General features: G+C 29.3%; 1 long non-coding RNA gene and 1 pseudogene across 1 annotated transcript; one reads left to right on the forward strand and one right to left on the reverse strand.

Annotated features, from left to right (window-relative positions):
• LOC137815487 (rust resistance kinase Lr10-like) overlaps positions 1 to 17,968 on the forward strand; it is a 43,070-nt pseudogene extending 25,102 nt beyond the window's left edge.
• Positions 6,617 to 10,435, reverse strand: LOC137813500 (uncharacterized). Its single transcript, XR_011081437.1, has 4 exons — positions 10,266 to 10,435; positions 10,040 to 10,114; positions 7,628 to 7,665; positions 6,617 to 6,984 (listed from the first exon to the last, which is right to left on the reverse strand). It is a non-coding gene; the product is annotated as an uncharacterized lncRNA (long non-coding RNA).
• Positions 17,969 to 21,344: the final 3,376 nt, after the last annotated feature.

Here is a 21,344-nt window from a genome sequence, read left to right on the forward strand (position 1 = left end):
CACACTAGAGTTTATGACATGTAAAATGTGTCATCTTGACCCCTCTTTGACTATGACTCTAGTGGTTGCCTCAAGGTAGCATTTTGGTGGCCTCTCAAAGGGTTGGTGTTGGGGCCTCTTCCATCATCCCCTCCCTCTTGAAAAGGATTTGTCCTCAAATCCATTGTTTCTTCTTCTTCATGGCTAGGGAGATGGATGTATATGGCTGGATGGTGTCCATCATTTCCTCCTTCTTGAGAAAATCTATCCTCGGATCCACAGTGTTGATCTCGGATAGCAGTCTCTTGCTTCTTCAACTATGTTGGTCCTCCCGGATCAAACTTCCATCTAGGGGAATTATCAAATAAAGCAAATGAGTTAGTTGAAGTAGTTACATATAAATCAATTTTATGAAGTTGCCATTTTTGTTTTTCTTTTGCTTTTGGCAACTTTTTACAATATTTCTCTTTTGATCGTTGTATGTGTTCTCTAATCCTCATTTTAAAATTTTCAATCTTTGTTACTTTTTCCTTAGGCACAAATCCTTTAGGAAATGGTAACAACTTAAAAAGAAAAAGAGAATTAAGTCCACATACAATTTCAAATGTAGAAATATTAGTAGTCTTGTAGACTACTCTATTGTATGCATGCTCATCTCTAGAGTTGTGTGTGCACTTCATGATTACTCTAGGTATAGTAGAAAGAGCTATGTTTTCAATTTCAGTTTGACCATTCTTTTGAGGATGATAAGAATTTGAAGAGTACAACTGAGTTCCAAGTTTGTCTAAAAGTATCCTCAAAAAATGGTTTTCAAAGTTTGGAGCTCTTTTCAATACTATGCTTAGAGGTAAACCATGAAGTCTCGTTACTTCTCTAGAGAAGAGCTTATCCACAAAAATGGAATCAATACCTTTTATGGTCTAAGGAAGCTCTAATATAAAATCTAGCTTTATATCTTTCCATGGATCATTTGCAAAAGGTAAAGGAGTATAGAGTTCATGAAACATCGCCTTAGATGTATTTTTAAAACAAGGAATGTATCTAGGGTAATGTCTTTGAACATCTTTTCTTATGGGAGACAAGAGTTTTCCTTTTAAAAGCTCTAGAGTTTTATCAACTCTAATTTGGCCCATGAGTTCTCCTTTATGAAGAATTTCTCTTTTATGTGTGAAGGTAGTCTCGTTGATACAGCCTTTGCTCATGAAAATTTTAATTCTTTGCAATGGTTGTCTCAATAAGACATGACAAGTTTCTTTAGGCACTACCTCACATAAAAATTTATCTTTGTAGATGCCTATAGATAACTTGACCTTCACTTGGTGATATCTTAGCACATATGAAAATTAATCTACTACATCTTTATCTATGCAAGCCTCTTTTAAGGATTCTTTCTTTTTCACTAGGCTTGCAAGTGTTCCTTTACAAAAGGTAAGGCTAGGTTGTTCAACAAGAAGCATATTTTCAAAGGTATTTTCAACTTTTCCTTCTTGTTGAATGACCTTGTGGGAAGGAACACTCTTCTCCCACGCCTTTTGTTTCCCAAGGGTTTTCTCTTGATTTTCTATTTTTACATTTTCATCACTCTCACTAGCTTCTTTTTCTTGGCTACTATTCTCATCTTTGTCCCTTAAGATCATAGATCTTTCATTGGAACATTGAGATGCTAACTGATCATTACCAAGGTATGTAAAACATGGAATTTTTCTAGCTTGAGTGTGTGAGATATGCTTGGATAGGTTTTGGGAAAGTTCTAGAGATGTTTCTTTTATATGCTCTTCCCCTCTAGGAGACTCATCCTTGTCATAAGATACATAGTATGAACTTTGTTTTTGACTTGATTGTTTTCTCAAAATTTGTTTTTCAACTTTAATGCTAAGTTGAATCAAGTCATTTAAATCTCTATGAGGTAAAAGTTCAACTTTGTTTCTTATCTCAAGTTTGAGACCACTTAAAAACCTAGCTATGGTGGTATGGTTGTCTTCGTTAATCCTTGCCCTCTTAATATATGACATCATCTTTTTCCAATATTCTTCTACACTCATATTTCTTTGATGAAGTCTTTGGAGCTTGTCCATCAACTTCCTATTGTAAAGTGAGGGAATATGGCGACATCTCAAGGCTCCCCTAAGGTCATTCCAATATGTAATGGGAGGGTCCTTGTGGATATGTCTCTCTCTTTTTAGGGCATGCCACCAATACATAGCATCACCTTGAAAACTTAAGGTAGCTAAGGGTACTTTCTTTTCTTCACTCACATGGTTGTAAGCAAACAATTGCTCTACCCTCATCTCCCAATATAGATATGTTTCTACATCTTCTTTTCCATAGAAATGAGGTATCTCTACCTTGACTTCCTTTAGGTTTTCTTGCCTCTCTTTTCTAGCTCTCCTAGGGCATGGTTGATGATATTCATTTATCCTAACACTTTCTTCCCCAAAAGAATCATAAACTTGAGAGCTATATGCATAAGAATGTAATTTTTTTGAAATTTGAGACTTCTCATCTTTTGCTTCAGTCAATTCATTAGCTTTGGCCTCATTCTCCAATTGTTTAGATGAAATTGATTTAATATCCTTGGAAAGTTGTTTTAAAAGAGATTTCAAAGATTTCACATCACTTTTAAGAGATTTAGAGGAGTGAGAAGACATGACTAAAACTTTGTGTTTAGAAGTCCTTTACTTTAAGAAAGGAGAGGAAAGTTAATGAAGGTAGTTTTCCAGGTAAGAGAGGTGAGTCACTAAGGACTACTTAAATACCAAGTCTTGCCTTAGCCAACAACTATCCCTCAAAATCTTCACCAAATTCTTTCTTTAGGTAAATCACTTAGAACACAATGAGGATGGAGAAATCAAATTTTATGCAAGAAAACAATGCAAGCTATCTAACAACTAAAACAATTTATTGAAGCTTTAAACAAAGATAAGCACAAGCAAATTAAGCAAAACTAAGCAAATATTGATGTAAGGAAAAACAATTAACAAAGGCTAATCTAGAAAGCTTAAACTAGTCGTTTCCTAAGTGAGGCTTCTTAGACACTTTGAGCCTTTGAAGACACACTCACCGTCTAATTCGTGATTAAGCCACTAATTAACAAGAGTAAGATGTAATTACAATTCAAGAAATGCAAAGAAATTAAATTGCACGAATTAAATTTCAGCAAGACACTCCTTTGACTTGTTGTTACTCTTCTTTGTTGTGCCCTTCAAGGTGTATGGTGTATTTTGGTATTGTGTTTGTTGCTGCCCCTTGCCTTGATCTTCTTTGATTTAAGTAATTAAATTCTTCAATACAGTACCTATTAAGTAAAGTTAGACTCTCCTCAAGTCAAATCCCACTCAACAAGCACCAATTGATATTTATCCACCAACAAATTTAGAGGTCAAGAAAAGAAAGCAAGAAACAATTAAAATTTAAAAACAACACCACTGCAATTGGATTTAAAAATGTGACACAACTAGAAGGAGTTCAGAATGAATTGGACAAGCAAATAAAAATAGGGACACAAATAATGGATGGCACACAAAAGGAACCTAAAGATTGGCACTAGAATTGATTTGAAAAACCAAAACAACACCACTGAAAATATTGTGGTCCAGAAAGCGTGACTTAAATGATTTATGTTGAGCTGGCTATTTTGTATTTGTTTCTGAAAATTTAAACACAATCAATTCAGTTTCTTAAAAAACTTTTGACGTTGGTTTCACTCCAATCACATGTGCCAATTAATTATGATAATTTTTCCAAAAACAGTGTCCAATTACCGCCAGGTGTAGTGCCATAATGCACACTTCTTTTGTATGATTTATCTTTTTTTTTTCTATTTCGTTTTTTCAACTGATTATTTTTTCTTTTTGTGCTAACACCTCAAACTATTGAAATCCATAAGCTCATAATTTTTTTATGACGTATTTAATTTTCATAAATCAAAACAGCCAAAACAGATTTTGTGAAAACAAAGGATTCTGAAATCTGGAATCAAAACAGAAACATATACTTCAAAAACACAATGGAATTAATGTGATGGAATTTGTGTGGATCTAGCACACAAATATGAACTCAAACTAAAAAGAAAAATGCACCAAAGGATCAAATCAAAACAAGAAACAAATAAATCAAGAAAAGTACTACTAAGATTTGTTGACAAATTTTGGAATCACATGACTTGACAAAACTTATAGATTCAGAAAATAAAATGACTCAAACACATCATATGAACCAAATAGAAATTCAAACAAGACTCAAATATCCTAAAAAAAAACAGCAACACAATGTACCAAAGAATCCTACACAAAATTGAAATAAGATGCTCAAGCACAATTTGAACAAAAACTACCGATTGAAATGCATAGAAAAGCATTCAAATCATATTAAAAACATAAAAAAAGCAAGACAAGATGAACACAAGATGAACAACTTGGAAATAAGAAGAACTCAAGCAGAAAAATGAAAAGAGATACTTATCTCTTGAAGACCATAGCTCATGATACCAAATGATGGCATTGAGCTCTTCTCTTTTGTGATTTTTGGGTGGTGGCGGAAGCTTTGTGGTTTGTTGATGGAGCAAGGCCCTCCTAAGAGGTGTGGAGGCCTTGAAGGTGCATGAAGAGTATGAATTTAGGGAGGTTCGGCCAGCCCCTTTGAAGGTGAAAGTATTAAAGATTAAGACCTAAATTCTAGGCAAGGAGTAAGGTATGACTCAAGTTTGGCAGCATAGCAATACTCAATTTAATCTTACAAAATGAGAGCCAAGCACCTCCTTATATAGGATTGGAGTGCTGGAATTTGAAGAGCCAAATACAAATGAAATGCTAGCCAAATTACATGCAAGTGTGAGCACATGGAAGCACATGGAGCACATGGCACATGGGAGCACATGGGATGGTGGCTTCCAAAATTCAGCACATGTGAGGTAGGTTCTAGAATTCTTCCATGTGCTAGGAGTTCTAGAACCTTATGCTTCACTTAGGCTAATTGTGAGATGGACCTAAGTTTAATTAGGAGTAGGAAACTCTAATTAAACTTAGGTTAGCATTTTAGGTATCACTTTGCATGTTTCAACACATTTACAAAAATATTTAAACTATGCTACTTTGACTAGAAAAATAAGAAAAACTATGACACACTAGAGTCTATGACATGTAAAATGAGTCATCTTGACCCCTCTTTGACTATGACTCTAGTGGTTGCCTCAAGGTAGCATTTTGGTGGCCTCTCAAAGGGTTGATGCTGGGGCCTCTTCCATCAGAGAGAGAAGATAACATTTAGGAGAATATGTACCTTCAATATCCAACAAATAATGAAAAGAACTCAAATCCTTTCATTTTAAACTATTTTTTCAACTACAATTTCAACTATAATCCGATCTACATCATCTGTGATGATTATCATGTCGTCAACATATAAAGAGATAATAATACGGTCATGAGAAGAAGTATTCAAAAACAAACCAGATTCACAATCACTAGAACAAAATCCAAGAGATGCAATAACTATGGAGAACTTTTCAAACCAAGTTTAAGAGCTTGTTTGAGAAACACCTAGAGGAGGTATCGTGTATACCTCCTTTTATATATCTTCATTTAAGAAATCATTTTTAATATCCAACTAAAAATATCCTATTGACGAATAGAGACAACAATAATAAGAGTACAACTATACAAATGGTAGTCATCTTAGAAACCGGGACAAAGATTTATGCATGATCTATAACATATTCCTAAGAGAATCCTTTAGCAACTAAACTAGTTTTGTAATGCTCAACAAACCCATCTAAATTTGTTTTAATTTTACAAAAAGCCATTTTTTCTTGGAGGAAGAGATATCAAGTCTCAAGTAGCAGTCTCATATAAAGTAGAAAGTTTCTTTTACATAGGCTATTGCCAAAGTGAATCAAGGACAATTTTTTTATAAGAAGAGGACTCATAAAAATTATGAATTATGGTTAAGAGGAAAGCAAAGGAAGAAGAATAAAAAGAATAGACAAAATTTGGTGATTGGGTGGACTTATGAACACATGGAGGATACCGAGAACGTGAAGGATCAATAATCACAAGAGATTTCAGGGAGTTTTGGGAGTTAAAAGAAAATTAATATAATGGAATGTGTTCAAGGAAGACAACTTAACGAGAAATATAGAGTTTGTGGTTGGTAGGATCATGGCGATGATAATTCTTTTGACAATCCCCATAACTAAGAAAAGCACATATTACAAAACTAGAGGACAATTTATTATGTTCTTGTGGATGAAGAAAAAAATGTAGAACCAAAACCTTTCAAGGAAGATTAATTAGAAACACAACCATACAACTTTTGAAAGGGAGACATGATGCAATCTAAGCTTGCATCTTCTTTTGTGGATCTTTTTCTTCATTGTTTTGATTTGAATATCTTCTATGAATGATGAAAACTATTGCAGAAGCATGAAGAATTGTAAAATTTTTGGAAGAAATGAAAATTATGTTAGTTAATCTAAGTGGGGTTAGGTCAACACTTAGTTTCTAGAGTGAGGTTAAGCCAAGACTACTAGGAGGAGTCTAGAAATTTGTATAACAAGAAGATAACTCTAGAGAGAATTTTGAAGAAGTAAAAGTGTCTTAATTGGACAACATTTCATTACTCAAATGAGAGTTTAAAATCATGTACAAGAGACTCTTATTTATAGGAGAAAGTCTTGCCAAACCTCTCAAATGAGAGTGTGACAAGTGTCACACCTTATTGGTGCAAATCCTCTGCATTGAGGAGAAGGCATGTGGAGCCTCATGCCTTCCTTGCCTACATTTCTATTTACACCTCTTTTTTACTATTATACACTCAACTTTCTTTTCTATTTACATCATTCTCTACTTTGGCCCAAAATACAAGACCCAAAACTTCCTAACTACTTTATACAAATTTTACAAGGCTAAGAAGAAGAAAAACACTTTACAATATCTTCAATAAGTCTCAATCTTTGTCTATCTTCTCAACTGAAAGTTTCGAGGTCGGATGATTTTCATTAAGACATACCTGAGATAACAAAAGATGAAATTTGAATAATAACACGAACAAAATAAGACATACCTAAATCATACAATAAAAGAAATTGGTATATTCAAGATTTCTTTCAGCAACCCCCTTATGTTGAGGAGTATCAATACAAGTTTGATGAAGAGTTCCACTGATGATAAGTAATTCACAAAAATTATTAGAACACCACCCAAATCTCATTGAAAACATTTAATAAAAACATTATGTTTGGTTTTAATCATAGTATGAAACATAAGATATACATAAAAAAAAAAACTCAAAACAATGTTTCATAAGATAAACCTAATAATAACAAATATGTTCATCAATATAAGGATACATAATAGTGAGATCCACCTTTGTTAGGAACCAAAGATGGACCCTGTGCATGATAATGAGTCAATTCAAAAAGGTGTATGAGACGTAAAAACACACTTGATAAAAGGTAAAGTAGTAAATTTGACAAGTTTACAACCACAATAATTAGAGATATCATTGGTTTGTAGCTTGCCTAAAACTCCAGTGGAGACCAAGTAATTTAACTTAGTGAAAGAAACATGTCCAATACATAAAAATGATAAATCAAAATGGAGGTTTCAATAATTGGATTCTTTAGCTCATCTACTATATAAAATCCTCATACCTACAACTTGTCTGAATCAACCTCCTGAATTGAGGATCCTTCACATAAAAATTAGTAAAAGAAAAAAGAAAACGAGTAAGTAAAGTCACATAGTTGAGCGACACAAACAAGATTTAAAGTGAGGTTAGGAATATAATAAACATCTGACAAAATAAATGTGGAGACAAATCCAATATCTACTAATGGCATTGAGGAACCATGAGTAGTCCAAATAGATATAGGTGAGACGAAAATTGAGGACTAAAAAACATAAGATCATATGACATGTGATGTGAGACATCAAAATCAAGGATCCATAAGAAATGAGACATATTTATGAATTAGAATAAAAATTTTAAGAATTATGACTTGTGACTAAGTAGTAAGAAAGTTTTGAAATTCTTCTACAATATCAAATACACTAATGAAATTCAAAGATAACACAGGACACAAATTAGATTGCAAATAGGACCTTGAACCCCTTAAAACTCCATTGTGTACAATAGCTCAAACAATATGAAAGGATATGTGGAAATCTCACATTATTTATCGAACCAGATGAGTTTACTAGTAAATGATTATCAAACCAACTATGACCTTTAACTTAAAACCAATTGACATTATGTGAAGTTGTTTATACATATATAAACTGCACTCCCATACTTGATGCAGGCCATGTAAGACTTCCCAACACCCATGTTTGTAGAATCATGCGAATCCACTAGTAGTATCAAATGAATTATAGATTCTAGCTCTCTGATAATAATAAAACAAAAATATAATGACACATTAAAAGGGAGGAACGATTTCTTATATTAATCTTAATAGAAAGTCTAAAAAAACATAACAAATATACAAATATGACAATAATATAAAAATTAACCTACCCTTAATATATATAATATTATGTTAACACATGGTAAATAAAATTAGGGTAAATAGGCGTATTAAGATATGGAGGACCGAGATGTTTCTGAATCGTGACTCAAAATTTACATATCATGGAAGAAAGAAGAAATAGATGGGAGAGGAAGTAAAGCAAAAGAAATTTAAAAATCTCAAACCAGAAGATCATGTCTAAACAAATCATCCTTGAAACCTAAAAACTCATCATCAACCAATTAATTCTTCATCTTTATTTCCTATAAATTCAATATTCCAAAAACACGCTTTATTTTTATTTTTTTATTTTCTAGTTTAAAAGTCAAAAACCGTCTTTAAAATTTAAATTTAGACAGTTAAAAATCGCAGTAAATTGGAAATCCAAAATCACCTTACGTGTCTAGAAGAAGATAAAAATAATATTTTCTAAGTTATGTAACTACAAAATATTTTTTTAAATGTAATGAATAAAAAAGTGAGCTAGATTTGAGGGAAAAACATATTTAAACTTTTTTATAAGTTTAAAATATAAGTAAATTCAAATTCAGCAGTTATGTAGTACAACAGTTCCTCGAGTGGCATCATGCATGTTGTAACACCCCATAATTTACCTATAACTATTACAATACCGATTCTACATATTTCTATACAAGCTTACAGTTTTTCAAAATATTCCTAATACGTGATTAGGACATATAGAAATACAAATATTTACAATATAAGTTTCAAAATCAACGACTTAAAACTCTTCTGATCCTCAGACACCTGTAAGATCATCTGCTCGTGTACGTAGTACAGTCATCGCAGTTCAAACACAACAAGAAAAGCAAGGGTAAGCTAGTGAAAATAGAATTTTATAATGTACGCAATTAAATCAAAAGAGAAAACCAAATTACATGATCAATTTCTCAAATTATACAATCTTCTTCAAATCCCAACATTAGAACAATCACATAGATCTCACATGGATCTACACATCCAAGATATTCAACAAACAACGTCTTCCGGAAGACCCGTATTAAGTAAGTCCTACCAGAGACTAACACCTGATCCAAAGATTACCAGCGAATCCAACAGAAAGGATCAAGGTAAGTTCAATACAACCCAAGCCGTGCATCCATATGTCACGGTGTGCATGAACTCCCCCATCAGCTTCTCACCACCTGATATCTTAGTCTATGTGACTTAGATCATCAGTGAAGCTCGGAGATCTCTGTTACCACATAGGCATCAATACTTAATACACAGCAAACATCAGTCCATACATTATCCCAAATGTATGAATTCAATTCCATACCATTCCGTCATACAATATCATTCAAAAAGTGATCCACAATATTCAAAAGCGTAATTAACATAAAAAACAACACTTAAATATTAAACCATCAAAATATAATATTTTTACAAATTTAAATAATATATAAACAAACAACCCAATATATAAACACACAACATCCCTGCAAGAAAAAATGAATATTGGGACCACGTCCCTTCCGCATTCAGATCTTCTATCCTAGGGTGCTATTAAAAATTAAATTTAGCTTCCCTTACCTCAATTGCTTGCTTTCCAAGCAACTTTTAGAATTTTATTCCCCACCGTTTGGATAAGCTTCAAGATTTACGGGCCTAATGCAAATTATCCAAACAGAACAAAATTTCAGTATATAATAGAATAAGTTGAGAGGATTAAACTTCTCAACTGACCCCACCAAGATTAATGACTAAATCCTAAGGAAAAACAGAGAACACAGGATATTTAGAGTAAAAATGAACTTACTCTGTTTGAAAATCTGATCGGGTAGAAATGTTCTTTAACTCCTCTGCTACAGCGTGGTATGATCAGATTCTAAAATAGATGAAGATTGGGAGAGAAATTAAGAGAGAGGGAGAGAAGAGAATTGGAGAGAGAAAGAAAAAAAAAATTGTGGTGGGAAAGAAGGGGCTTCTCTGCCCCTTTATTTTTATTTTTTTTGAACGTTCTTACACATGTTCCTCCTTAAAGATATTAGTTAATTCAGACAAGTGTGGATTACTCACGTAACAAATTTAAACAAAGATTTCACAATAAGAAATAACATAATGCAACAAATGAGTATTTAAAACACCAACTTGTTCCCTAGATTTTACATTACTTTTTATTTTGACCCTTTACATAAAAGAATATTTTACTTTTAATTGTGTCAGATTATTTATTAACTCAAAGATTGTTTTTTATTTTACAGGGACTATTTATAGTATCAAAGTAGGTGAGTTCCTCTATTTGTATATTTGTTTTAGGTAAAAATTTATTCCTCTATTTATATATGTTATAAGTAATAAGTATGGTGGAACAAGTTTCTTTATAAATATATTTATTTGAATAAAAATATAAAAACATTAAATAAATTATTTAAAAGTTAAAACTAATTTATATTTAAACTATTTTTTAGACATTCTTTAATATAACCTTTTTAATTTCCAATTTATAAACAATTTGATTTAATTTTAAAAAAATTATTTTTCTTTTATAAAAATACTTATAAAAAATTGTACAAATATAACTAATATTATTTATAAACTATTTTTGCCAAAACAGTCCTATAATAATTTTTTATTATGATGAGATCTATTACTTTGATTTTTAACTCTTCCAATGACATACTTTAAAGATAAGAATTTGTGTACAGGTTCTAGGAGAGTAATTGTTTTCATTTTTATTGACTATTATATGTTAACTGAACAACTTCCTTTATTAATACTAAGAAAACTCATATCCACATTTTTATTTCATTAAAATAATATAATTTTGCAAACAAGATATTAAAAAAATATTAAAATTATAAAATTTATATTTATATAATTTTGTAAAAATAAGATTAAAATAATATATATGGTTATACAACTATATATAGAGGATAATTATTTTTAACCAATTCTGAGTGTCATCTTTTAAAAATAAAATTAATGTTAGACAACACATGTTATTATATGAAAGAGAGACTAGATTAGACTGACGTAAAAAAAACAAAAAAAAAAATAACACTCAAGAGCAACCTAAGTATTTACATTGAGAGTTTAAACCAAAAAATAAAAAAATTAAATAAAGACAAAAATAAAAATAAAAGAAGATTTTTTAATATGTAGCTCCATAAAGATAGCACGGATAAACGATTGAATTCCAAAATCCTATGATATTAATGCACATCTAGACCATTACTTTTGTTGGGTTGACTTGCTTTAGAGGTTTTATTATTGGCTTTCACTCCGACTTTAGAAGGACGTCCCAATCTCCTGAAAGTTCGAACTGGTTCATTGTCTTCACTTAATGATTTCTCCTTATCCATCTTTTCAGCTCCGAACTTAGAAACCAAATTGGCTTCTTCTAAGAAAATGTCAGCCAAGGTAGATTCAACTATACTCATTACCAAGATGGTCGAACATGTATCTTGAGTCTCTTATTCACCATCTAAACGAGATTCAAAACAATTTGCAAGGCCAAATTTTGAGAAATAGATTTAAAAGTAACTCATTTGACAACTGCAAATTTAGGACTTTTGCATTAGTTGCAAATTTGAGATGAAAAAATCCTTCAAAACAGACTAAATCTTTCAAGAGGCAAGGAGTCTTTTTTTTTTGTAGCAAATCACTTGATTCGTGGAAATTCTCCAAAGAGAGTATATCAAAAAAAATATCATCCTGAGATCGTGAACCAGACCTTATATCAACAATTAAAACAAAGAAACATTATCAACAACAAATAATTCTTTTGTAGATTTCTTAAACTTTTGACCAACAAGAGATCCAACCTCCACTTGGCCAACAAAAACTTCAATTAAGCGTATCAAGATTAATAGCAGCTCCCTCAACTTCCACCACCTTTGCCTTATGAACAAGTACATCATATTTCTATACCTCTACTGCAGAATTTTGTTTCTCTATGACACTAACCACTTCCTTGTGAGGGGCATTTTTAATTTCTTTTGGTATGGATAGTCACAGGTTTATACTCTGCAACAAGTTTGGATAAAATAGTAGACGGTTTGATTATGTCATTAAGGTTATTAGGATTGTTAGAATATAGGGCTGAAACAAAAGGGGGTGAAATGTTTTCGCAAGATTTTCAAAAAGGCTGGAAGTAGATTGAAAAGATCAGTTAAATCAATCAATTGATTTATTTGTTCAACTGGTTACTTAATAGATTACAGTTATGTGAAAAATATAAACCTATTGTTTTTTACAAATCAACTAATTGTTTAATGTAGAACACACATAGAAGTATTTAAAACATTTTATTAGGGAAGAGAGATTCACACAAAGAAATTTATATTGGTTCACTATAAACCAAGAGCTACATCAAATCCCCTGCAAACCACTGGGAATTCACTAAGTAATCAAAAAATATATTACACAACCAAGAGTGTTGATCTTGAATCCTTCAAGAACACACAACACTTAACAAAAACACAGTTTCTAGAAACACAATATGAAATTGTTTTACACACAATACAAATTAAAAGAATGAATTAGAATACACCTAAGCTTTATACAGTTGAAAAACAATAGAACAAAAAACTCATAATCATATTTCACACAGAAGCAATGATCCAAAACTTCAAGAATGATTAAAAGCTCTTTCATCTTCTCTCTTGAAAAACATGTTCAATAAACTCTCTTCTTCTTTTTGAAATGATCAGAAAACAGTCTTTATATAGACTTTAAAAGATGGTTAAAACAGTTTGATCATTAAATGAAATCTATTACAAACATTTAAAAACATTTGAAAATCATAACAAAATTTTGTTAAAATCACTTAATTAATTTTTAGAACAAACTTATTGTTTTCACTTTCGGTTAAAAACTCAACATAAAAAGTTTGTTCATTTATCGAAATAACTGACTATTTTTTCTTTACAAAAAAGACAAAAGAAAACAAATCATTTTTAAATCTTTTTAAAAACCTTAAATGTAATTCAATCGGTTGTCGTGATAAATTAACCATTTGAAAAACTTGTTGTAGTCACCAAATTAGAACAAAAGCTTTTTCAACGATTTAAAACACGAAACAACTAACTAAAATTAACACAAATTTGAAAAACAAAACTTTCAAAAAAGATTTCAAATCATACGAACTTGGATCATAACTAAGTGCAAATTAACAACTCAAAATCTACCTAACTACACACAACAACAGATTCTTCAAGCTGGATTTGGAAATCATCAAAGCAACCTTGTTCAATAAGGATGTAGTCTACATTTAGAAATATCATACCCTGTCATTTTACACAAAGAGAAAAATGGAGGCAACTTCTCAAATTCAATATCTACAAAAAAGCAAAACCAAGTATTTCCACCAAAATTTGATTAGAGAAAGCATATAACATATCAAATAAGCAAAAAAAACCTCTAAATTTATTCATGGTGCGGTCATCAAGGGAAAAAGGAGTACTAATCCATTTCTCTATAGAGAAAATTCTTTTTGGTTTCCAATATTCCATAGGAAGACTGGATTTTCACTCAACATGGAGCTTTGGTGAGTTTCATTTAAGATGGCACAAAGTCTGGTTCAAGCAAAGACTATCAAGATACCCAAATTGAGATTCCATAACCTCATTGCTAGGACTCTTCTAATGTCTTCAAGAGAAGAAAAAACAAATTCATAAAACCCTTTTCTCAAAGGAATAACTTTCCAAAATCCTTAAGACTTACATGCAAGATCCAACTTTTTGCTCATGTTCATATGAGTAAGAGGTTTGTCACCTTTGGATAGTACTATTCTTCCATGAAGGTGATTTTTACCTTCTTCAAGACCTACGAGATACACATCTACATCAATTTGAATAGATATCAAATCTCCATTAATGCAAGAAGAAGATAACAGTGAAAGAGGGATATCACCAACATTATTCAAGGTTTGTGCAAAATTCATCTTTTGTGCTTAAGTCGTATAAGAATAACTCACTACAAAAAAAATCAGTATTATCTACGGATTTTTACTCACGGATCTGAGTCCGTAGGTAAATTCAGCATTACCTACGGATATTGCCTACGAACAACATTACCTACGGACATTACCTACAGATTCTGAATCCGTAGGTAAATTCAGCATTACCTACCAACTATGACCCACGAATTCTGAATCCGTAGGTAAATTCAGCATTATCTACCAACTATTACCTACGAATCTTATTACCTACCAACTATTACTCACAAATCTCTATTACTTACGAATTATCACCCAGTAATCTCTATTACCTACCAACTATTATCATAATAATTATATACATAATATTAAAAATATTAATATAATATGAAAAATTATAAAAACATAATTCATATTCATAACTAATAATAATCATAACTAATTTATACATATTATTAATATTAATATAATAATTTAAATAATATAAATAGTATTATATTAATAATAATAATATTAATGATATTAGTAATATAACAAAATTAATAATATCAATAATAATAACATTAATAATATAAATAGTATTAATAAAAATATATATAAAATTAACATTTTTTATAATATTAATAATATTAACACTATTTATAATATTAATAAATATTTATAATATTAATCATATTAAATAATATTAATCATATTAAATAATATTAATAATATTTAATAATATTAAACAATATTAATAATGATATTAATTTTTATTTTATTAATTATATTAATATTGATAATCATACTTATAAATATAATAATAATCATACATGACAACAAAACTTGACTGGTGTAATGGTTAAAACTTCTATGGACATATTTCAAGGGACTTGGCTTCGAGTCCCACCTGCTGCAGTTGAAGTGCCACTATAGGAGGACAAAACTTTGCTTAACCACCGAGGACAAAACTTTGTTGTAATGGTCTAACTTTCCCATTTAAAATAACATAAATATACATTTTCTTTTAACTTTTAAATCATTCTTTTAGAAATACTTTTTAAAATTTTATTATCTGCAATAACATTAATAAAGATAATATTCTCTTTGGTACATAAATTCTCACTGTCTTATCCTTTGATATTTTTTAAAACTAAAATAACTACTTATATAACACATTACCTACAAAATAAGAAATTATTGTTTACAAAATTATAAAAATTATTTTTAATTATTTTTAATTGGACAATTTTATCCTTTATTAATAAAAATAGTTTATTTATTTATTTAATAAAATAAATTTATTTATTTATTTTAAAATAACTAAAGAACTTATCTATTAAAAAATAATGTTTATATAATTTTTTAATCCTATTTTTATCCTTTGAGCAGCGATTTTTTAAAGCCAAAATAACTATGTATATAAATAAACTACCTATAAAATCAGAAAATAATTTATCTAAAAACTTATAAAAGTTATTTATAATTATTTTTAATTGGACAGTTTACCTTTTAATAAATAAAATTTATATTTTTTATTTATTTAATAAAATAAATAATTGGATAAATCATCTTTATTTTAATAAAATTAAAGAACTTTTTTTTTTAAATAACAGCTATATAATTTTACAATACTATTTTTACAAAATAATATATATTAATTTATATTATTTTTTAATTAAATATTCATAAAAATAAAATAAAAGACTATAAAAGTATTAAAATTATAAAATTATCTATTTGAATATAATAAAGATGTGATTACACATGTGAGAAAAATGTGTTTTCGTTAGTTTGAATATAAGCGCGAGAACTACTGTGTTTCTACTACTTTTTAAGTAAAAAAAGTTATTGTTTTGATAGAAATATATTATTTAATTATTATTTTATTAATTAAATAAAATATTTTTATTTATTAAGAGATAAAATTATCTAATTAAAAATGACGTTAAAGATAGTTATCTATTCTTCTTATGAAATATGTATTCTTTTTATTTAATGATATATATTATTTTTAGTAGAAATAAATTATTCAATTACTTGTTTTATTAAATAAAATATATACTTTTATCTATTAAAGAATAAATTTTTAATTAAAACATAACATAAAAAATAATTATAAAAAATGTATTGGCACTATATAATACCATAAATGATGAAAATAATAATAATAATAATAATAATAATAATAAGTATAAATAACTTTAAAAGTTTAAAGATTTAATTATTATTATTATATTAATAAAAAGAAGTTGATAAGTGATTTTTGTTTTATTTTAAGGAAAGTATTTTTTTTCTTTATTTTAACATGATGACATTTGCGATTTTAATTCACAGGCTTGGTTATTGGAGCAAACAAAAATATTTTATATTATGGTGCACATCAATTAGTATTAATTAGGTTGGGACAGTATGTTCTACCATACTTCATACTTAGATATGTTGTTGGCACCATATTGTTTAGTGCTCTTTTGACATATAAGTGGAGAAGAAGGCATTAGTCAGAATACGAAAATATTGAAAGTTATTTAGAGCAAAATAGTTTGATGCTTATTCGATACACATACAAGGAGATTAAGAAGATGGCCACAGGTTTTAATGAAAAATTAGGTGAAGGAGGTTATGGCTCTGTATTCAAGGGAAAGTTGCGTAGTGAACCTTCTGTTGCTATAAAAGTGTTACGAAAGTCAAAAGGTAATGGACAAGACTTTATCAATGAAGTTGCAACCATTGGAAGAATACATCATCAAAATGTAGTGCAGTTAATTGGATATTGTGCTGAAGGCTCAAAACGTGCCCTTGTTTATGAGTTCATGCCCAATGGATCTCTTGACAAATTTATATTTTCAAGTGAAGGAAATACGCATTTAACTTATGACACAATATATAATATAGCAATGGGAGTAGCACATGGGATTACATATTTACACCATGGTTGTGAGATGCAGATTTTGCATTTTGACATCAAACCCCACAACATCCTACTTGATGAAAAATTCACCCCAAAAGTCTCTGACTTCGGATTGGCAAAACTATATCCAATAGACAAGAGTGTTGTGACTATGACAGCAGCAAGAGGGACAATTGGATACATGGCTCCAGAATTGTTTTATACAAATATTGGAAAAATATCAGATAAGTCTGATGTTTATAGTTTTGGAATGCTTTTGATGGAGATAGCAAGTAAGAGGAAAAACTTAAACCCTCATGCAGAGCGTTCAAGCCAACTTTACTTTCCCTTTTGGATTTATGATCAACTTGACAAAGAGAAAGATATAGAAATGGAAGATGTCATAGAGGAAGAGAAGAAAATTGCAAAAAAACTGATGATAGTTTCACTTTGGTGCATACAATTAAAACCAAATGATCGTCCTTCCATTAATAAAGTAGTCGAAATGCTTGAAGGAGACATTGAGAACCTTAAAATACCTCCAAAGCCTTCTCTATATCCACATGAAACATTGGAAAAACTTTGCTCTAACCAAACAACATTGCCTCAGTTCATTAGTTCTTCAACCAATTCCATGGAGATTGCCACTAATGCTCCACTGGATGAAAGTACACTACAAGAAAATCATCATGAAATAGAAACCAATTTTTAGAGACCAAAATAATTAGTTGCAATAGTAACTAAATTAGAGACCATTTTAGAAACTAAAAAAAAAATATAGGTTTCTAAATTAGTTTTTATTATTGTTAAATAGTTTCTAAATTAATATCTAATTAGCAACCAAAGTTTTTGCTACCAAATTTATAAACTAAATAATTGGTAGTTAAAACATTGGTTGCTAATTAGATACCAATTTAAAAACTATTTAACAATAATAGAAACTAATTTAGAAACCAATTTTTTTTTTTAGTTTTTAAAATGGTATCTAATTTAGTTATTATTGCAACTAATTATTTTAGTATCTAAAAATTGGTTTTTATTTCATGATTTTATTGTATTTTATGATTTTATTGTAATGGTATTTGATAATGCATATTAATTGTTTATTTGCATCCAACTTATTGACTTGAACATTGTTTTAGAGTTTGTTCATTAATAATATTTACATATTGTTTGAGCTATTTTCTATTGTTGTATACTTAAAAGTTTAAAATAATAAATTTAAACATTTGTTAAAAGTTTTCATATATGTTCATTATACTAAAGTAGTTGTAGCATCCTAAGTTTTTTATTAACTGTTATTTAAAACTTGATCAAATATAATAACAAGTGAATTTAGTTAAAATAATAAATTAAATAGGTATATTTTCTGGTAAGTGCATGTACTAAATTCTACAATAATTAAGATTGTGTTGTAAGCTTGATAATAGTAAAGGATTGTATGTGAAAGTAATCAAAGAATTCATCAAATCAAATATAATTTGTTACTTTAATTAGTTTTATTTTAATTTGCTTCTAAACACGTATTTTAAGAAAAGTTTTGATGAGTGTGAAATAAATAGTCTTTCTAATATCCCAAATGACATTAAACCATTAACTTATATGCGAGTTTTTTTAACTAAAATTTCTCCAATAAATAAATAAATAAAACCATGTGTACAATGTTACCAACTTCCATCATAGGACAAAAATTCATTGCCTAATCTCATAATGGTGGAACAACTATTAGTAACTTTATAATTAAGTTGGGTCACGCATCATTGAATTTTTTTAAGCAATAATCTTAATACTTTTATACACTATACAAAAATTTATGTTTAATGGTCTTTTGTTTTATTTTATTAGCATTTTAAACCCGTAAACTTATTATTTACAATCCTAAAAACTGTAGCAAAACATTAGTGATAAATAATTTATTACAATCATTATTAACACAAAATTAATTACTTGTGTAATTCTAAAATCTCTTAATATCAAACATTATACATGCAACTTCATTAACGCTATAATATTATTTACGATTTTCTAAGTCCTGAGGCTGCATTTGACAATATCAAGATAACAAACGAATATGAATCTTCTTTTCACCTTTCATTTCACGAAAATCCTACAAGATAAGTTAATCAAATGTTTCATCTAACGCCATAATCTAACAAATTTTACATAAGCAAATTGAATTTAGAGTTTTGTTAACATGTTTTTGGAGAACTTCAATATAAGACGAATTGGGTTGGAAGAAATAATTGAAATAACTCTTGCATGACATACATGCTCCTAATATGACAAAATAATTTGTATTGAAGAAATGGAGTATTTAAGAAAGGCATGTGAGAATAATAATCAAGTATTTCATCTAAAATGTTTGAAAGTAGTTGCACCAAAACTCAAATCAATTAAAAGGAAAAAAATTTATCTAGGGTCTTAACAAACCCTTTCGACAAAACTACTTATCATAAGACTAATAAAAATCTTAGCACATAGATTAACAAGACTACAAACTTAGGTTTCTTTTTTATGATATTCATTTACTCGGATAAGAATAAAAATATTTTTTTTTTCATTTGGTATTGTTCATGGCATGACAAATTTAATGGAAGAGATGTAAGCTTGATTATATTCTTTTCTTCTACTCCATTAGAAACCCTTTAGATATAAATTATTGAACTATATTTTACAATTTACGTGAAAGATTTACCCTTTCATCATCTCTAACAAACTAATCCTAAAAATTATAACTCAATTGGAATGAAATTTTGGAATTAGAGTTCAAAATGAAAAGAATGCAATCATAATAATTTGTTTATAAATAAGAACATTACAATGCGATAAATACTTGCACTCTTCAAAATAAATGAAAAGCAAGCCTGATGAATGAATAACAAATTATAATATTCTTTATCAAGTAAGGTTTCTTTAATCTCATTGTTTTGTTTTGATTGGTATTGTTTGACCATAATACGGTGTTCTTGATATTACCTTATATATGACATGATTTTAAGAAATGAGAATTTAAATTATTTGTAGTTAGAGGTTTGGTCTTGAGAATTTAAAAAAGTGGTATTTGAACTAGATTAATTGGTCTCATACATTGGAGCTCATTTATCCGTATTAGTCACTATGAAGATAGTTTAAATCTATGCACGTGAATCAAATAGTGAGTCTTACTATATATATGTATAACTTCACCATCTGTGCCATACAAATTACTACCTAATATTTATTCTCGCTATCTTTTTCATGTTTCTTATTTGTTCTTCTTAATGAAAATGATAGAAAACTCTTTAAATACATATCTCCGTTGTCCTCGTATGTTGGACAACTTTTTGTAACATCCATAAATCTTTAATCCCCACAACAATTTTTCTTTGCAGCAAAATAATGAAAAAGAATAAGTTTTCTTAGGTTTTTAATCTACTTAGCACAAGTCAAATTGGCTAAGTCATTTTTAGCCTTGCACCAAAATTGTCTCTAGAGAAAATATGCTCAGCACATGAGGGTTGTGTTGAGCAATTTTTTTCTTGTTGAATGCCTTTCTCCATACTTGCACTTGGGAGAAAATCTTCTCTTCGCGTGAGGGTTGTGTTCAACAAATTTAAGGTGGTGGAAATGTAATTTTTAGCAATCCGCTCAATGGTTTGAAATTCGTTCAACGAAATGGCCCTTACTAAATGAGTATGAATAACCCTTATTTGTCTTCTTTGTAAAATTTATCATGTAGTAATGCATCTACTCCAGTAATAATGCATAAATCAAACTATTGTAAGTCAAGGGATCAATTATGATAGTTTTCTTTCTAGGTAACCATGATTAAGGAATTAACTTGGTTTGATAGTGAACTTGAATCACATTGTGTTTATAAATAACTAAGTACATAAAGGTTACAACGTTTATTCAATCTAAACACTTTTATCAATCTAAGATCATCTCCTTTTTACACCAAGTTTTAACCTCACAAATGTTATCTTCAGTTTAACTCACCATCATTTGTACAATTTTACATGATTATTTTCACACTTTATAATGAAAGACACATCTGTTATAATTATAGTCCTTGAGGATACGACAATCCCTTTATCGGTTGTACTACA

Source organism: Phaseolus vulgaris, chromosome 1 (genome assembly GCF_000499845.2).
Source record: "Phaseolus vulgaris cultivar G19833 chromosome 1, P. vulgaris v2.0, whole genome shotgun sequence".
NCBI classification, from domain to species: Eukaryota; Viridiplantae; Streptophyta; class Magnoliopsida; order Fabales; family Fabaceae; genus Phaseolus; species Phaseolus vulgaris.